Source organism: Rana temporaria, unplaced genomic scaffold, assembly GCF_905171775.1.
Source record: "Rana temporaria unplaced genomic scaffold, aRanTem1.1, whole genome shotgun sequence".
Classification (NCBI taxonomy): Eukaryota; Metazoa; Chordata; class Amphibia; order Anura; family Ranidae; genus Rana; species Rana temporaria.
In genome coordinates this window covers 24254-41847 of record NW_024404531.1, presented here as the reverse complement: position 1 = coordinate 41847, position 17594 = coordinate 24254, and the positions used below count along the sequence as shown (strand labels likewise).

At 47.9% G+C, this 17594-nt stretch overlaps 1 non-coding gene and 2 pseudogenes across 1 annotated transcript; all 3 read right to left on the bottom strand.

Moving 5' to 3' along the window:
* Window positions 1-4869: 4869 nt before the first annotated feature.
* LOC120922148 lies at window positions 4870-5072 on the bottom strand (annotated as a pseudogene).
* Window positions 5073-11129: 6057 nt separating this feature from the next.
* Window positions 11130-11363, bottom strand: LOC120922142 (annotated as a pseudogene).
* A 6039-nt stretch (window positions 11364-17402) lies between these two features.
* LOC120922136 lies at window positions 17403-17594 on the bottom strand. Its single transcript, XR_005745085.1, has one exon. It is a non-coding gene; the product is annotated as a U2 spliceosomal RNA (small nuclear RNA).

Genomic DNA, 17594 nt, shown 5'->3' with positions numbered 1-17594 from the left:
CCTTTTTGGATAATTTATTTTGACAGTTCTCTGCATTGATCTGGTTTTGCAGGTTCCTCTCGAAATGAATCCCAAGCACATTGATGGTGCCTACTTTCCTTATCTTGCTTGCTGCAAAGTCCTGCAATCCACTGAGCATGCAAAAAGCACTCTTCTCCCAATTAACCCGCATCCCAGCCATACTCCCAAACAACTGTAATTGCAATTCCACCCTTGCCAGATCCCTTTGGGACTTGCACAGAAAAACAGCGTCATCCATATAGCACAACGATTTCAATTTTTCCCCCCCTCCACCCGGGACAAAAAATCCTTCAAAGGCTTTATCTTGCTGTACGTGCTGCAATAGGGGTTCCATCACACAGATAAAGAGTAGGGGGGACAGAGGGCATCCCTGTCTTACCCCAGATTTCACTTCAAAAGGTTCCGCCAAAAACCCATTGACCAGAATCTTGCTTCTCACTGAAGTATACAGGCATTTTATCATCCCCACAAAATCTGCAGGAAAACCAAACTTTTTCAATACCTGGAACATGAATTGATGGGATACTCTGTCATAAGCTTTCTCAAGGTCAATTCCTGCGACAGCCAGCGGCAAATTGTTGTTCTGTGCATAGAAGGCCAGATCTCTAAGGAGCACCAGATTGCTAGCAATCCTCCTCCCCGGGACAGCACACGTCTGCCAACTTCCTATAATCCCGCCAACCACCTCCTTCATCCTATCGGCTAAAATTTTAGCAAAAGACTTGTAGTCCACATTAAGGAGTGTGATTGGGCGCCAGTTCTTGACCTCCCTCTCATCCCCCTTTTTATAAAGCAACACGATGACCCCCTCTTTCATCGAGGCCGACAGTCTCTTCTCCGCCATACAACACCTCATCACTTCTAAGAAATGCACTTTGAGGATTGCCCAAAATTTTATATAAAACTCCACTGGAATTCCATCCCCTCCTGGAGTTTTGTTCTTGGCCATCTTCTTCAAAGTCTTCAAGACCTCTTCCTCTCCTACCTCTTCTGCCAGGAAGGCGCCTTCCTCCTCCCTCAACACCCCTGGCAGCACATCACAATACTCCTCTACTTCCTCTATTGCAGCAATGTCTTCTTCTCCATATAAATCAGCGTAAAAGCTCCTTATCACGTCTCTCATTCTTTTCCCTCTTACTTCCTCTGGTCCATCCATCATTGTCTTCATTACCTTCTTTGGGCTAAAGGCTTTCTTGAAGAAAAAGCGCGAGCACTTCTCGTCTTCCTCCATTGTCTGGACTTTTGCTCGAAAAACGATTCCTTTTCCTTTTTCCTTGATCATCTTCCTCCTCTCCTCCTGCGCTTCCTTCAATTCTTCTTCCACCTCCATTCCCAACCTCTTACACTGATACAGGAAATGTATTCTCTCCAACAACCTCCTCCCTGCCTCCCTTCTTTCTCTTGCTTTTTCCGCCCCCACCTTCTTATAAAAGGAAGCTACTTGATTTTTAAGCCAGTCCCACCACACCAACAGGTCCTCAAAACCCTCTTTTCTTTTTTCCAGGGTCTGGAAGTAAGAGGCAAAACGCCCAGAAGTCTCCTCATCCTCCAAAAGCAGGCCATTCAATTTCCATGTACCTCTCCCCACCTCCACTTCCACCTCCAACTTAAACGAACAAAAAATCAAGGAATGGTCGGAAAAAAGGACAGGGGATACGTTATAGGATTCACCCTTCAAAAACTGGGACAAGAAAATAAAATCAATACGAGACCTCACCGTCCCTCTGTCAGAAAGGTAAGTAAAGGACGTATTCCTCCCCTCCACCTCCACCGCCACGTCATGCATGTGAAAGTCATTAACCATGTCATTTAGGAGCCTGGATGTAACGTCCATCCCACCATCACCACCAGTCCCCTGACGGTCTTCATTCCTTCTCACACAGTTAAAGTCGCCCACCAGGACTGTGGGAACCCTCCCTGGTAAGTATACCTTCAAAGTTTTAAAAAAACTCACTCTCTCCTTTTTCACAGCTGGAGCATAGCAATTTATCACTCTCACTTGCTGGCCCAAAAAATCGAGAGTCACCACCTGTAGCCTTCCGGGGACCAACACCTCATGCGCCACAATTTTTATATTTGGGTTTTTAACCACCAATCCAACCCCCTCACTTCGAGATTCACATGCATGCGCCCACACGGAAGGGCCCCATGACCAATCGGCTGAAGGATCACTCATTATCCCACATTCTTGTAAACACAAGACATCCACATTATAATTTTTGATTTCCTCAAACACCGCCACCCTCCTAACTTTTGCAGAAATGCTCCTCACATTAACAGACCCTACTACCAGAGCCATCATAAAGAAAATGAAAGACATAGCCATAGTCATGATCTTAAAAATCCATCCCTGCCTCATTTGCTTCAGACTTCAATCTCCTCCGGGGAACCGGAGAGCTGGCGGACTCCTCAGAATCCCCATTTCCAGACACCACTCCTGCACCCTCCACCCCACCAGTCCGAGGCAAATCCGCCCTGGCCCTCTTACTGGCAGAAGTGTCCGGCAACTCAGGAGCATCAAGCGACTCCTCCATCCTCTGACCACACTCGATGCTACCGTCACTGTCAATAACACCTCCATCCTCCGAGTCGCTGTCCGATACGCTACCGAACAATGTTGATGCTGACATGCGACGCTTCACTACGCCGGACGCAGAACCTTCCTGATTCACCTCTTCTTTTCCAGGAGGGGCAACATCACCTCCAGAGCCATCCACCTCCTCTCCACCTGTTCCACCAGAAGGATCCAAATCTCCACCGGTACCCTCTCCACCTGGCATGGCATCAGCGGCACTAGAGCTGGCACCGCCCTCAGCAGACGCCGAGGCCGTACCACCTGCTCCCGCTGCATCACCTGCCTGCCCATCGGGTGTAGCTTCATTGGCCGGGTGTTCCGGCGGGTGACTCGAAGGGCCCGTACCAGCAGCGCCCCCCCCCGCCCCCCCCTTTGCACCGCCTTGCGGCCTCTGCCTAGGTACTCTCTGCTCCTTCGGCAGCATAGTAGACTGCGACTCTCTCCTGGCTGTCTCATATACCCCACATTGCTTCGCCATATGTCCAGACTGCTTACAAATGTCACATACTCTTCCTGCTTTACAATTCCGCGCCTCATGGCCTCCTTTTCCACAAAACCGGCACTTCAATTCCTGGTCACATTCACTGCTGACATGCCCATACATCATACATTTCCTGCAATACCTGGGCTGGCCGGGGTAAAACAGGAAACCTCTTTCTCCTCCAATTGAAAAGACTGCAGGGGGTCTCTTAACCCCCCCCAAACAACTAGGGTCAGACTTGAAAGTTCCAAAGAACCTGTACTTTCCGGACCAGATCTTAAAATTATTAAAGACCATGTCTCCTCCTGTCAGATTATCACAATAGTTGCCTAGGAAAGCTCTTACCAGATTGACATCCGCGAACGGGTTATACAGATGGACAGTTATTACCTTTTCTTCCTCCATAAACAAAGGCTGTACTCCAAACTTCCTCCCGACGTCACTTTCCTCCACCGACTTGAAGCTCTCATAGGTGTTCCAGGCAACCTCAGTGGAAGAGAAGGTCACATCATAAAGACCCTGGTTCGGGAAATCTTGCAAACAAAATATCTCTCTTACCGCTAGGCCCAATGCACCCGTCAGGAGATCAACCACCACGGTCCTCAAGGTCACGTCTTTCTCGAATCCTGGCTTTACCAGGAAACGAAGCGAATCCCGCATTCCTCGGATCGCCATTCTGAAAAGAGCCTGAAGATTCGCTCGCCCACTTAGGGGGCCCCACAAGGGGAACCCCCTGGCTCCGCCAACCGTCCGACTACGCCTTGGATAAGGCGATCGCTTCCCGTTGCCCGGGGACTAAGCCTAAGGCCAATAGCAGCAAGGGGGGGCCCCTCCGAAGAGGAACGATCCCCCCAAGGCCGACCGTCGGGTACCCCGGGCACCTTCTGACTACTCACAAATGCAGCAGAACTACACTTGATCGTAGCCAAAAGGCCGAGAAGCGATAACCCAATTATTCTCTGTTCCGAGCGAGCGGCTTTCTGGCCCCACCGGAGGGCTCGCTGAGAGTTGCCCGTTTGCCTGTACCCGGCAAGCGCCCTTCCCCCCAGTCTAGGCTGTCCGGAGGTGTGAATCTTCAGCCAGACGGGTGTCGCTGGTCTACAGGCCTGACCCCCTGTCTACTGGACAATCCACCCTTTTCTGACACCTGCCCAACACTGCTGGAGCCCAGTCATGACCCTCAGTCATCCCAAAATAAGAATTGCACACGTTCAGGTGCTTCTCGTTGCTCCTCGTTCACGTTCAACAAGGAAAATCATTTGCATGGGCCGGCCTCCTAGTTAGCATAACGTGGACTTAGTTAACATAACGTGGAAGAAAATCGAGGGCCACTAGAGGGAGTCAAAGACTAAGGGATCCTCGGGATAAAAATAAAAAAAACCCTTGCCACAGCTGACTTTTCTAGCTAGCTGCTGCATGCAGCAAGGCACACAGCAATGGAGCAAATTCAGCCCCCTTGTTTGTCAGCAGAGTAGTCACTGCTTATCGAAGGCTTCATTTTGGGCCTTAGGACAGAGAGAGCGAGGAGTAGAACACTAGCTGACTTGTCGAAAATTGGATGCCCTGACTAAATCTAGGTGTTGCTGTACAGGTAACTTGATAAAGTAGTGGCATTTGGCAAGAAAGTGACAAGAAGCAATGAAGACAAAGACACAAGGGTTAAATGCCAGTTTATTGGAGCACGGAACCGAGTTTAAGCAAGAAACATTGTCAGCAGCAAGCAACAAGAACACACAAGACAAACAAGTTGGATGATGTTCCAGTTAAATCTATTTTTTGACACTGCGTAAGAGAGGGGTGCACCGGTCCTGGAGGTACTGCAATACCAGGTCGATGCGTGGAGTGGACAGAGCAAGCTCTTCTTCCATCTCCCTGTTCTAAAAATCCATTTAATATATGGTCCCCAGATAGGGGACGTATCAGATATTAAACTGATAAGAACAGATTTTTTTTTTTTTTTTTTTTTTTTTTTTTTTTTTTTCCATCAGACTGAATCACTACACCAGCACGAAAACCCCGACACCATCACTGAGCAGCGTTCCTTGCATCATCTGGACGTTCTTTTCATAAAAAGGTAAGTAAAAAGTACAATCTCTATTCCCCACTAAAAATCTTTCCTCCACTTATCATACTTCCAATACAAATTCGCATCCTCCACCCCCATCCACTTTCTATCATACAACAAAACAACATATAATTTAGCCAGACACAAATTCATACAATCACCCTCTGACATGTTAACATTTTTCTTCCACTTCCAACACCTAGCATCCCAGAGGACTTCTTTAAAAATGGCAAAAAAGATCCAAGCCTTTCGTTGCTGTCGATTCCCTCCTCCCACCAAAGCATAGAACCAATTAAAAAAACACACGTTTTCCACCTCCACCACACCATGCACGAACTTCTCCACTTTCCTACATACACTTTTTACAAAGTCACATTCCCAGAAGACATGGGCTGAAGTTTCCGTTTCCCCACACCCCTCTCTTGGGCATCTGTCATCCCTAGCCAAATCCCTTGCCTTCAAAAAGGACTTCGTAAGCAAGCAGCCTTGAAAGGCCATCCACGAGATTTCTTTCTGCCTATTTGTTACTCCTCTTATCAGAAAGTTTCCCCAACACTTCTCAGCTAAGGCAGATTTCAGACCAAAAATATTAGTTACCACCTCCTCCCTCCTTATCCATTTATTAAGGCTGGTTTTAGTCATAGCTACGGCTCCCAATCCTACCAACTTGTTCTTCAAGAAAAACTGGTGTAATCGTAGATATACAGATGATGGTACCAAAGCCAAGGGCCTTCTAAGGTCCTTCTCATACCACCCCCACTTAAGCATAGACCATCCGGCAAGGTACCTCATAAACTTAGCGGCAATCCCACCTGCCGTAAAGGTCTTAAAATGACTTATCCATAACTGGATACCAATAAAATCTTGTACGTTGGGGAAATTATACCCCCCAAACTTTACTTCTCTCATCACAATAATGCGGGACACCCTCTCCATCTTTGCACCCCAGAAAAAAACAAACAGCAATCTAGAAATTTTCTGCATAGACCTCACATTGGGTGGGAATATCAGGCTGGTATATAACAGAAGAGGCAGTATCACTGCCTTTACCACCAACACCTTCCCAGAAAGAGTTAAATGCCTCAACTTCCAAAAGTCCAGTTTCTGAGATATTTTGCCAGTCACTTTTTGGGCATTACACTGGCTCATCATATTCCTTTGGAACTGGACCCCTAAGATCTCAATGGTCTCAGTGGTCTTCAAGTGGGCACGCACTGTACTACAAGACCCACTTAGTACACATACTTGGCTCTTTTCCCAATTTACCTGAAGACCAGACATGCTACCAAATAACTTTAATTGTAACTCAGATCTGTTCAAATCTGTTGGAGAAGAACAGAGGAGCGTAACATCATCCATGTAACACATGGATTTGACCCTCTCCCCATCCCCCCCTGGGACAAAGAAGCCTCGAAAACGCTTATCCCTTTGTACGTGTCGCAAAAGAGGCTCCATTACGCAAATAAACATAACAGGAGACAGGGGGCATCCCTGCCTCACTCCTGAATACACGTTAAAGGGTTCGGACACTATACCGTTAACTAGAACTTGACTAGTCATGCCAGCATATAGATTTCTAAGCGCCCCCAAGAATTTGTCCGGGAAACCCATCTGCTCTAGAACTCCAAACAAGAAAGGATGAGCCACTCTGTCATAAGCCTTCTCGATATCTATTCCGGCTACCGCCAATGGGAGATTATTAGACTGGGCATAACAGATCAAGTCCCTTAATAAAGCCAGGTTGTCTGTAATCCTTCTCCCAGGGACCGCACATGTCTGCCACTCTCCTACCAGGCTACCAACAACTCGGCTAAGGCGACTCGCCAACACCTTGGATGCAATTTTATAATCTACATTCAGCAGAGTTATCGGCCGCCAGTTCTTTAAGTCGCGATCTTCCCCTTTTTTATATAACAAGGTAACCACCCCCTCCTTCATTGAGGGAGGCAAGTTCCCGGTCTCCACACAATACTTTATCACTTCTACTAAATGACTTTTCAAAGTAGGCCAGAATTTTATATAAAATTCTGCTGGGAGCCCATCCTTCCCTGGGGTTTTGTTTTTCGGCATCTTTCTCAAATTCCCCTCCACCTCCTCCTCCGTGACCACATTTAAGAGAGACTCTGCATCCTCCTTACCCAAACTCCCCCTCAGGACCTCACAGTACTCCAAAATTTCCTCCTTAGTGGTCCCTGAATGATATTTGTATAGGTTCTCATAAAAACGTCTCACCTCTTCTACCACCTCCTTTCCACACACTTCCCCATCCTCCACAAGCACACTTTTTATCACTTTCCTTGCTCCCATGGCCTTTTTGAAAAAAAACCTAGAGCACTGCTCTCCTTCCTCCATATCACGTACCTTGGCACTAAAAATGATTTGTTTACCCTTTTCCCGAAGGAACCGGCTTCTCTCCTCCCGCACCTCCTCAAGCTCTTTATCCACCTCCACACCGATTTTTTTACATTTTAACAACACATGCAATCTTTCCACCAAGGTTTTCTCTTTCTCCTTCCTCCACCGTGCTCTTTCCACTCCTGCCTTTCTAAAAAAAACACTTATCTGTGCTTTGGCCCACTCCCACCACTGTAGTACTCCTCCAAACTCCAATTTCCTTCTTACTAAACATGTAAAGAACATTTCAAAATTTTTACATACCTCCTCCTCCTCCAAAATCATAGCATTCAGTTTCCACAACCCTTTTCCAAAAGCAACCCCCTCCTCCAATACAAAAGTACATGAAACCATCTTATGATCTGTAAACAAAAAAGGTTTGACCTCGTAGCCTTCTAGTACCACAAATTCTGTCATAAAGGCAAAGTCTATCCTTGAGCTGACCGTACCCCGATCAGAAAAATAAGTATGTGAGGTACTCCTCCCCTCCCACTCCACAGCTGCATCTTTTAGTCTAAAGTCTGACACCATTTCATTTAATAATTTAGATGAGGAATCCAGCTTACCCTCCTCCCCAGAGCCACTTCTATCACATGTTCTCCTAATGCAATTAAAATCCCCCACTATGATTGTAGGGGTTCTACCAGGTAGGTATAGTTTCAGAGTGTTCATGAGCTCCTTCCTTTCACATCTAACAGCAGACGCATAGCAGTTAAAAAGTCTGAGCCTGCACCCCAAGTATTCCAGCACCACCAATAACAATCTTCCCGGCACAATCACCTCCTGTGATATCATCACCACTTGTGGGTTTTTTATAAGCACACCCACACCTTCACATCTTGACTCGCAAGCCGGGGACCACGCACTCCCCCCATGCCTCCATTCATGAGGCCCTGGAACCCTCTCCACACCGCACTCCTGTAAGCACAAAATATCTGCTCTGCATTCTGATAAATTATTAAAAACAGCTGCACGCCTCCACCCCGCTCTCACACTCCTCACATTGATGGAACTGACAGTTAGTGCCATTAGGAGAAAAAACAACACTTTTCCAGCCATTATAAGTTCTTTAAGGAAGTCCTTCCATATTATCATCTCTTACTCCTTGACTTTCTTTCTGCCATCTTTTCGGACCAGGAGAACTGGCGGACTCTCTTTCTGAGTCCCCAGAAAGGGCAATATGGAGCGACCCTTCCCCACTCTCTGAGTCCTCCCCTTCAATCCGGGCCCTTTTCCCAGAGTGCTCCTCCCCCTCTGCTGATGAAGGCACAAATTTCTGCCCACACTCTATGTCCTCTTCTTCATCTTCTTCTTCCTCCTCAGATCCAACCATCTCCTCCTCACTGTCCGAAATTTCTCCAAGTAACCGGGTCACACTGTGACCCGACTCAGAAGTTGGTGTTCTTGCCCCGCTTACTCCCTCTGCATCCTGCTGCATGGCCACTTCATCGCCAAATCCAGGTGCTACCTCTTCTTCGCCCGGCGGAGGGTCCCCAGGCCCAAAGCCGGCCACCACAGACTCCGCTACACCAGCAGAGGCTGAAGCATCGCCTGCTCCACCAACCGGGACCCCCCCATTCTCGGGTCCGGCATCATCAGCTGTGGCAGGTCGAGGTATGCCAGATGGGGCCGCATCATTATTATCTTCCGCGGGTCCCCCCTCGGCTCCCTTCTCCCCACCACTATCTTGCCTCTGCCAAAAACTCTTCCCTTTCCTTGAGTTCCACATTCTCCGAATCTCTTCTCCTACCGCAGTCTCCGCCCAAGTCTCTTTAGTCTCCTTATATATATCACACTGTTTCGCCAAGTGTCCTTCCTTTTTACAAATGTCACAAATTCTGCCCTTTTTACAATCTCTCGCAGAATGACCCGGCTGGGCACACAACCGACACACCAACCCCTCATTGCACTCGTCGCTCATATGTCCATACTTGAAACACCTACGACAGTACTTAGGCTGCCCCGGATAGAAGAGAAAACCCCTCTCCCCTCCGATGGTAAAAACAGCCGGGGGCCTCTTCACACCTCCAATACAACTCGCATCTTTCTTAAAGCTTCCAAAGTAACGGTACTTCCCAGACCAGATACCAAAATTATTCTTCACCTTGTCACCTCCCCTTAAATCGTCACAGTACTGTCTCAAAAAGGCCCATACCAAAGCAGAGTCCGCAAAGGGATTGTACAAGTGAACTGTAATCATTTTCTCCTCTTGCAGAAAAAGAGGCTGGATTTCAAAACATTGCAAAATTTCATTCTTTCTTTTCTTTGCATCCTCAAAGATCCTCCAGCACACCTCGGAAGATTCAAAGGTAATATCATAAGTCCCCTGCTGGGGGAAATCTTGCAGACACTTTATATTGCTTACCTTTAAGCTGAAAATCTCCATCAAGACATCGACAACCACCGTCCTTAACGTCACCTTCGTCCTGAAGTCTGGCTTAACCAGGAATCGCAGCGAGTCACGGAGCCCGCGCCCCGCCATCTTGGCACCAGAGGGTACCTCGCCTTCCCACCGTCCAAGGGTACCCCAAAAGGGGCACCCTGGAGAAAACGCCTTGTCGCCTTAAGAAGGGCGATCGCTTCCCGTTGCCCGGGGACTAATCCTTCAGCCAATAGCAGCAAGGGGGGGCCCTCCGAAGAGGAACGATCCCCCCAAGGCCGACTGTCGGGTACCCCGGGCACCTCTTGGCCAATCACCAGTGCAGCAGAACTACACTGGATTTTAGCCAAAAGGCCGAGAAGCGATAACCCAATTATTCTCTGTTCCGAGCGAGCGGCTTTCTGGCCCCACCGGAGGGCTCGCTGAGAGTTGCCCGTTTGCCTGTACCCGGCAAGCGCCCTTCCCCCCAGTCTAGGCTGTCCGGAGGTGTGAATCTTCAGCCAGACGGGTGTCGCTGGTCTACAGGCCTGACCCCCTGTCTACTGGACAATCCACCCTTTTCTGACACCTGCCCAACACTGCTGGAGCCCAGTCATGACCCTCAGTCATCCCAAAATAAGAATTGCACACGTTCAGGTGCTTCTCGTTGCTCCTCGTTCACGTTCAACAAGGAAAATCATTTGCATGGGCCGGCCTCCTAGTTAGCATAACGTGGACTTAGTTAACATAACGTGGAAGAAAATCGAGGGCCACTAGAGGGAGTCAAAGACTAAGGGATCCTCGGGATAAAAATAAAAAAAACCCTTGCCACAGCTGACTTTTCTAGCTAGCTGCTGCATGCAGCAAGGCACACAGCAATGGAGCAAATTCAGCCCCCTTGTTTGTCAGCAGAGTAGTCACTGCTTATCGAAGGCTTCATTTTGGGCCTTAGGACAGAGAGAGCGAGGAGTAGAACACTAGCTGACTTGTCGAAAATTGGATGCCCTGACTAAATCTAGGTGTTGCTGTACAGGTAACTTGATAAAGTAGTGGCATTTGGCAAGAAAGTGACAAGAAGCAATGAAGACAAAGACACAAGGGTTAAATGCCAGTTTATTGGAGCACGGAACCGAGTTTAAGCAAGAAACATTGTCAGCAGCAAGCAACAAGAACACACAAGACAAACAAGTTGGATGATGTTCCAGTTAAATCTATTTTTTGACACTGCGTAAGAGAGGGGTGCACCGGTCCTGGAGGTACTGCAATACCAGGTCGATGCGTGGAGTGGACAGAGCAAGCTCTTCTTCCATCTCCCTGTTCTAAAAATCCATTTAATATATGGTCCCCAGATAGGGGACGTATCAGATATTAAACTGATAAGAACAGATTTTTTTTTTTTTTTTTTTTTTCCTTTCCCTTCAGCATGAATCGCATACTCAAGACTTCTTCAAGAAAACTTTCAAAAGATCAGGCAGCGTTCATATCATCATTCGGGTAAGTATCTTTATAAAACCGTAGCAGCTTAAAAGAACAACATTAAACACAAACAATAAAAACATTTCCCACCCCCTCCCATCACCTCATCACAACCTCCACCTCCCAAAATTCCAAAAAACATTCGCCTCCTCCACTCCCAACTTTTTCCGGTCATACAGCAAAACACAGTACAACTTGCTTAGCACCCAATTCTCACATTCTTCTTCAGACACCACAAAACTTCCTTTCCTGTATCCACATCTCGCCTCCCAGATCACTTCTTTCACAATTGCAGACAGAATCCACCCTCTCCTCCTCACATCAGATGCACCACCAACCAAACCATATAAACATAACTCTGGTGTAATGTCCTTCACTTCCAAAACATTTTTCACAAACCCCACCAACCTACCCCATACATTTTTCACAAAAACACATTCGAAAAAGACGTGCCTTACAGTTTCCATGCTTCCACATCCTTCCCTTACACATCTTTCATTTCTAACCAGATCTCTGGCTTTCAGGAACACCATTGTTAGCAGACATTCATGAAAGGACATCCAAACCACTTCTTTTTGTTTGTTAGTCACCCCTTCCGTCTTTAGGTTTTCCCAACACATTTCTGCTTGTCTTGTCCTAAGGTCGGCAATATTTGTCACCACCTCCTCCTTCCTTAACCACCTACTCAAAAGGGCTTTATTCATTGCACCCTCCCCCAGATCTCTTAGGCCATGCTCGTCATACCACTTCTTGAGTTTAACGTAGTAGGGAGGGGACACCAGGGCCACAGGTCGCGTCAAGTCCCGGACCCCCCAACCCCATCCCACCACCGACCATCCCATCAAATATCTCATAAAGTACATCGCCCTTCCTCCACCTGAAAAAACTTTAAAATGCAGCAACCAGGAGTGCATCCCCAAAAACATTTCCACATTTGGGAAATTCTGTCCTCCAAACCTCTCCTCCTTCATTATTGTCACTCTGGATAGTCTCTCCATTTTGGATCCCCAGAAAAAAATAAACAATAACCTGGTAAATTTCTGCATCCATCTTTTGTTGAAAGAAAAAATCAGTCCAAAATAAAGCAGCAAAGGGAGACAAACTGCTTTTGCAATCAGGGTTTTTCCTGTCAGTGTAAGCCGCCGCAACTTCCATAACTCCACCTTTTTGGATAATTTCTTTTGACAGTTCTCTGCATTGATCTGGTTTTGCAGGTTCCTCTCGAAATGAATCCCAAGCACATTGATGGTGCCTACTTTCCTTATCTTGCTTGCTGCAAAGTCCTGCAATCCACTGAGCATGCAAAAAGCACTCTTCTCCCAATTAACCCGCATCCCAGCCATACTCCCAAACAACTGTAATTGCAATTCCACCCTTGCCAGATCCCTTTGGGACTTGCACAGAAAAACAGCGTCATCCATATAGCACAACGATTTCAATTTTTCCCCCCCTCCACCCGGGACAAAAAATCCTTCAAAGGCTTTATCTTGCTGTACGTGCTGCAATAGGGGTTCCATCACACAGATAAAGAGTAGGGGGGACAGAGGGCATCCCTGTCTTACCCCAGATTTCACTTCAAAAGGTTCCGCCAAAAACCCATTGACCAGAATCTTGCTTCTCACTGAAGTATACAGGCATTTTATCATCCCCACAAAATCTGCAGGAAAACCAAACTTTTTCAATACCTGGAACATGAATTGATGGGATACTCTGTCATAAGCTTTCTCAAGGTCAATTCCTGCGACAGCCAGCGGCAAATTGTTGTTCTGTGCATAGAAGGCCAGATCTCTAAGGAGCACCAGATTGCTAGCAATCCTCCTCCCCGGGACAGCACACGTCTGCCAACTTCCTATAATCCCGCCAACCACCTCCTTCATCCTATCGGCTAAAATTTTAGCAAAAGACTTGTAGTCCACATTAAGGAGTGTGATTGGGCGCCAGTTCTTGACCTCCCTCTCATCCCCCTTTTTATAAAGCAACACGATGACCCCCTCTTTCATCGAGGCCGACAGTCTCTTCTCCGCCATACAACACCTCATCACTTCTAAGAAATGCACTTTGAGGATTGCCCAAAATTTTATATAAAACTCCACTGGAATTCCATCCCCTCCTGGAGTTTTGTTCTTGGCCATCTTCTTCAAAGTCTTCAAGACCTCTTCCTCTCCTACCTCTTCTGCCAGGAAGGCGCCTTCCTCCTCCCTCAACACCCCTGGCAGCACATCACAATACTCCTCTACTTCCTCTATTGCAGCAATGTCTTCTTCTCCATATAAATCAGCGTAAAAGCTCCTTATCACGTCTCTCATTCTTTTCCCTCTTACTTCCTCTGGTCCATCCATCATTGTCTTCATTACCTTCTTTGGGCTAAAGGCTTTCTTGAAGAAAAAGCGCGAGCACTTCTCGTCTTCCTCCATTGTCTGGACTTTTGCTCGAAAAACGATTCCTTTTCCTTTTTCCTTGATCATCTTCCTCCTCTCCTCCTGCGCTTCCTTCAATTCTTCTTCCACCTCCATTCCCAACCTCTTACACTGATACAGGAAATGTATTCTCTCCAACAACCTCCTCCCTGCCTCCCTTCTTTCTCTTGCTTTTTCCGCCCCCACCTTCTTATAAAAGGAAGCTACTTGATTTTTAAGCCAGTCCCACCACACCAACAGGTCCTCAAAACCCTCTTTTCTTTTTTCCAGGGTCTGGAAGTAAGAGGCAAAACGCCCAGAAGTCTCCTCATCCTCCAAAAGCAGGCCATTCAATTTCCATGTACCTCTCCCCACCTCCACTTCCACCTCCAACTTAAACGAACAAAAAATCAAGGAATGGTCGGAAAAAAGGACAGGGGATACGTTATAGGATTCACCCTTCAAAAACTGGGACAAGAAAATAAAATCAATACGAGACCTCACCGTCCCTCTGTCAGAAAGGTAAGTAAAGGACGTATTCCTCCCCTCCACCTCCACCGCCACGTCATGCATGTGAAAGTCATTAACCATGTCATTTAGGAGCCTGGATGTAACGTCCATCCCACCATCACCACCAGTCCCCTGACGGTCTTCATTCCTTCTCACACAGTTAAAGTCGCCCACCAGGACTGTGGGAACCCTCCCTGGTAAGTATACCTTCAAAGTTTTAAAAAAACTCACTCTCTCCTTTTTCACAGCTGGAGCATAGCAATTTATCACTCTCACTTGCTGGCCCAAAAAATCGAGAGTCACCACCTGTAGCCTTCCGGGGACCAACACCTCATGCGCCACAATTTTTATATTTGGGTTTTTAACCACCAATCCAACCCCCTCACTTCGAGATTCACATGCATGCGCCCACACGGAAGGGCCCCATGACCAATCGGCTGAAGGATCACTCATTATCCCACATTCTTGTAAACACAAGACATCCACATTATAATTTTTGATTTCCTCAAACACCGCCACCCTCCTAACTTTTGCAGAAATGCTCCTCACATTAACAGACCCTACTACCAGAGCCATCATAAAGAAAATGAAAGACATAGCCATAGTCATGATCTTAAAAATCCATCCCTGCCTCATTTGCTTCAGACTTCAATCTCCTCCGGGGAACCGGAGAGCTGGCGGACTCCTCAGAATCCCCATTTCCAGACACCACTCCTGCACCCTCCACCCCACCAGTCCGAGGCAAATCCGCCCTGGCCCTCTTACTGGCAGAAGTGTCCGGCAACTCAGGAGCATCAAGCGACTCCTCCATCCTCTGACCACACTCGATGCTACCGTCACTGTCAATAACACCTCCATCCTCCGAGTCGCTGTCCGATACGCTACCGAACAATGTTGATGCTGACATGCGACGCTTCACTACGCCGGACGCAGAACCTTCCTGATTCACCTCTTCTTTTCCAGGAGGGGCAACATCACCTCCAGAGCCATCCACCTCCTCTCCACCTGTTCCACCAGAAGGATCCAAATCTCCACCGGTACCCTCTCCACCTGGCATGGCATCAGCGGCACTAGAGCTGGCACCGCCCTCAGCAGACGCCGAGGCCGTACCACCTGCTCCCGCTGCATCACCTGCCTGCCCATCGGGTGTAGCTTCATTGGCCGGGTGTTCCGGCGGGTGACTCGAAGGGCCCGTACCAGCAGCGCCCCCCCCTGCACCCCCCTTTGCACCGCCTTGCGGCCTCTGCCTAGGTACTCTCTGCTCCTTCGGCAGCATAGTAGACTGCGACTCTCTCCTGGCTGTCTCATATACCCCACATTGCTTCGCCATATGTCCAGACTGCTTACAAATGTCACATACTCTTCCTGCTTTACAATTCCGCGCCTCATGGCCTCCTTTTCCACAAAACCGGCACTTCAATTCCTGGTCACATTCACTGCTGACATGCCCATACATCATACATTTCCTGCAATACCTGGGCTGGCCGGGGTAAAACAGGAAACCTCTTTCTCCTCCAATTGAAAAGACTGCAGGGGGTCTCTTAACCCCCCCCAAACAACTAGGGTCAGACTTGAAAGTTCCAAAGAACCTGTACTTTCCGGACCAGATCTTAAAATTATTAAAGACCATGTCTCCTCCTGTCAGATTATCACAATAGTTGCCTAGGAAAGCTCTTACCAGATTGACATCCGCGAACGGGTTATACAGATGGACAGTTATTACCTTTTCTTCCTCCATAAACAAAGGCTGTACTCCAAACTTCCTCCCGACGTCACTTTCCTCCACCGACTTGAAGCTCTCATAGGTGTTCCAGGCAACCTCAGTGGAAGAGAAGGTCACATCATAAAGACCCTGGTTCGGGAAATCTTGCAAACAAAATATCTCTCTTACCGCTAGGCCCAATGCACCCGTCAGGAGATCAACCACCACGGTCCTCAAGGTCACGTCTTTCTCGAATCCTGGCTTTACCAGGAAACGAAGCGAATCCCGCATTCCTCGGATCGCCATTCTGAAAAGAGCCTGAAGATTCGCTCGCCCACTTAGGGGGCCCCACAAGGGGAACCCCCTGGCTCCGCCAACCGTCCGACTACGCCTTGGATAAGGCGATCGCTTCCCGTTGCCCGGGGACTAAGCCTAAGGCCAATAGCAGCAAGGGGGGGCCCCTCCGAAGAGGAACGATCCCCCCAAGGCCGACCGTCGGGTACCCCGGGCACCTTCTGACTACTCACAAATGCAGCAGAACTACACTTGATCGTAGCCAAAAGGCCGAGAAGCGATAACCCAATTATTCTCTGTTCCGAGCGAGCGGCTTTCTGGCCCCACCGGAGGGCTCGCTGAGAGTTGCCCGTTTGCCTGTACCCGGCAAGCGCCCTTCCCCCCAGTCTAGGCTGTCCGGAGGTGTGAATCTTCAGCCAGACGGGTGTCGCTGGTCTACAGGCCTGACCCCCTGTCTACTGGACAATCCACCCTTTTCTGACACCTGCCCAACACTGCTGGAGCCCAGTCATGACCCTCAGTCATCCCAAAATAAGAATTGCACACGTTCAGGTGCTTCTCGTTGCTCCTCGTTCACGTTCAACAAGGAAAATCATTTGCATGGGCCGGCCTCCTAGTTAGCATAACGTGGACTTAGTTAACATAACGTGGAAGAAAATCGAGGGCCACTAGAGGGAGTCAAAGACTAAGGGATCCTCGGGATAAAAATAAAAAAAACCCTTGCCACAGCTGACTTTTCTAGCTAGCTGCTGCATGCAGCAAGGCACACAGCAATGGAGCAAATTCAGCCCCCTTGTTTGTCAGCAGAGTAGTCACTGCTTATCGAAGGCTTCATTTTGGGCCTTAGGACAGAGAGAGCGAGGAGTAGAACACTAGCTGACTTGTCGAAAATTGGATGCCCTGACTAAATCTAGGTGTTGCTGTACAGGTAACTTGATAAAGTAGTGGCATTTGGCAAGAAAGTGACAAGAAGCAATGAAGACAAAGACACAAGGGTTAAATGCCAGTTTATTGGAGCACGGAACCGAGTTTAAGCAAGAAACATTGTCAGCAGCAAGCAACAAGAACACACAAAACAAACAAGTTGGATGATGTTCCAGTTAAATCTATTTTTTGACACTGCGTAAGAGAGGGGTGCACCGGTCCTGGAGGTACTGCAATACCAGGTCGATGCGTGGAGTGGACAGAGCAAGCTCTTCTTCCATCTCCCTGTTCTAAAAATCCATTTAATATATGGTCCCCAGATAGGGGACGTATCAGATATTAAACTGATAAGAACAGATTTTTGATTGAAAATGTATACTTTATTTTTCAAAGAAAA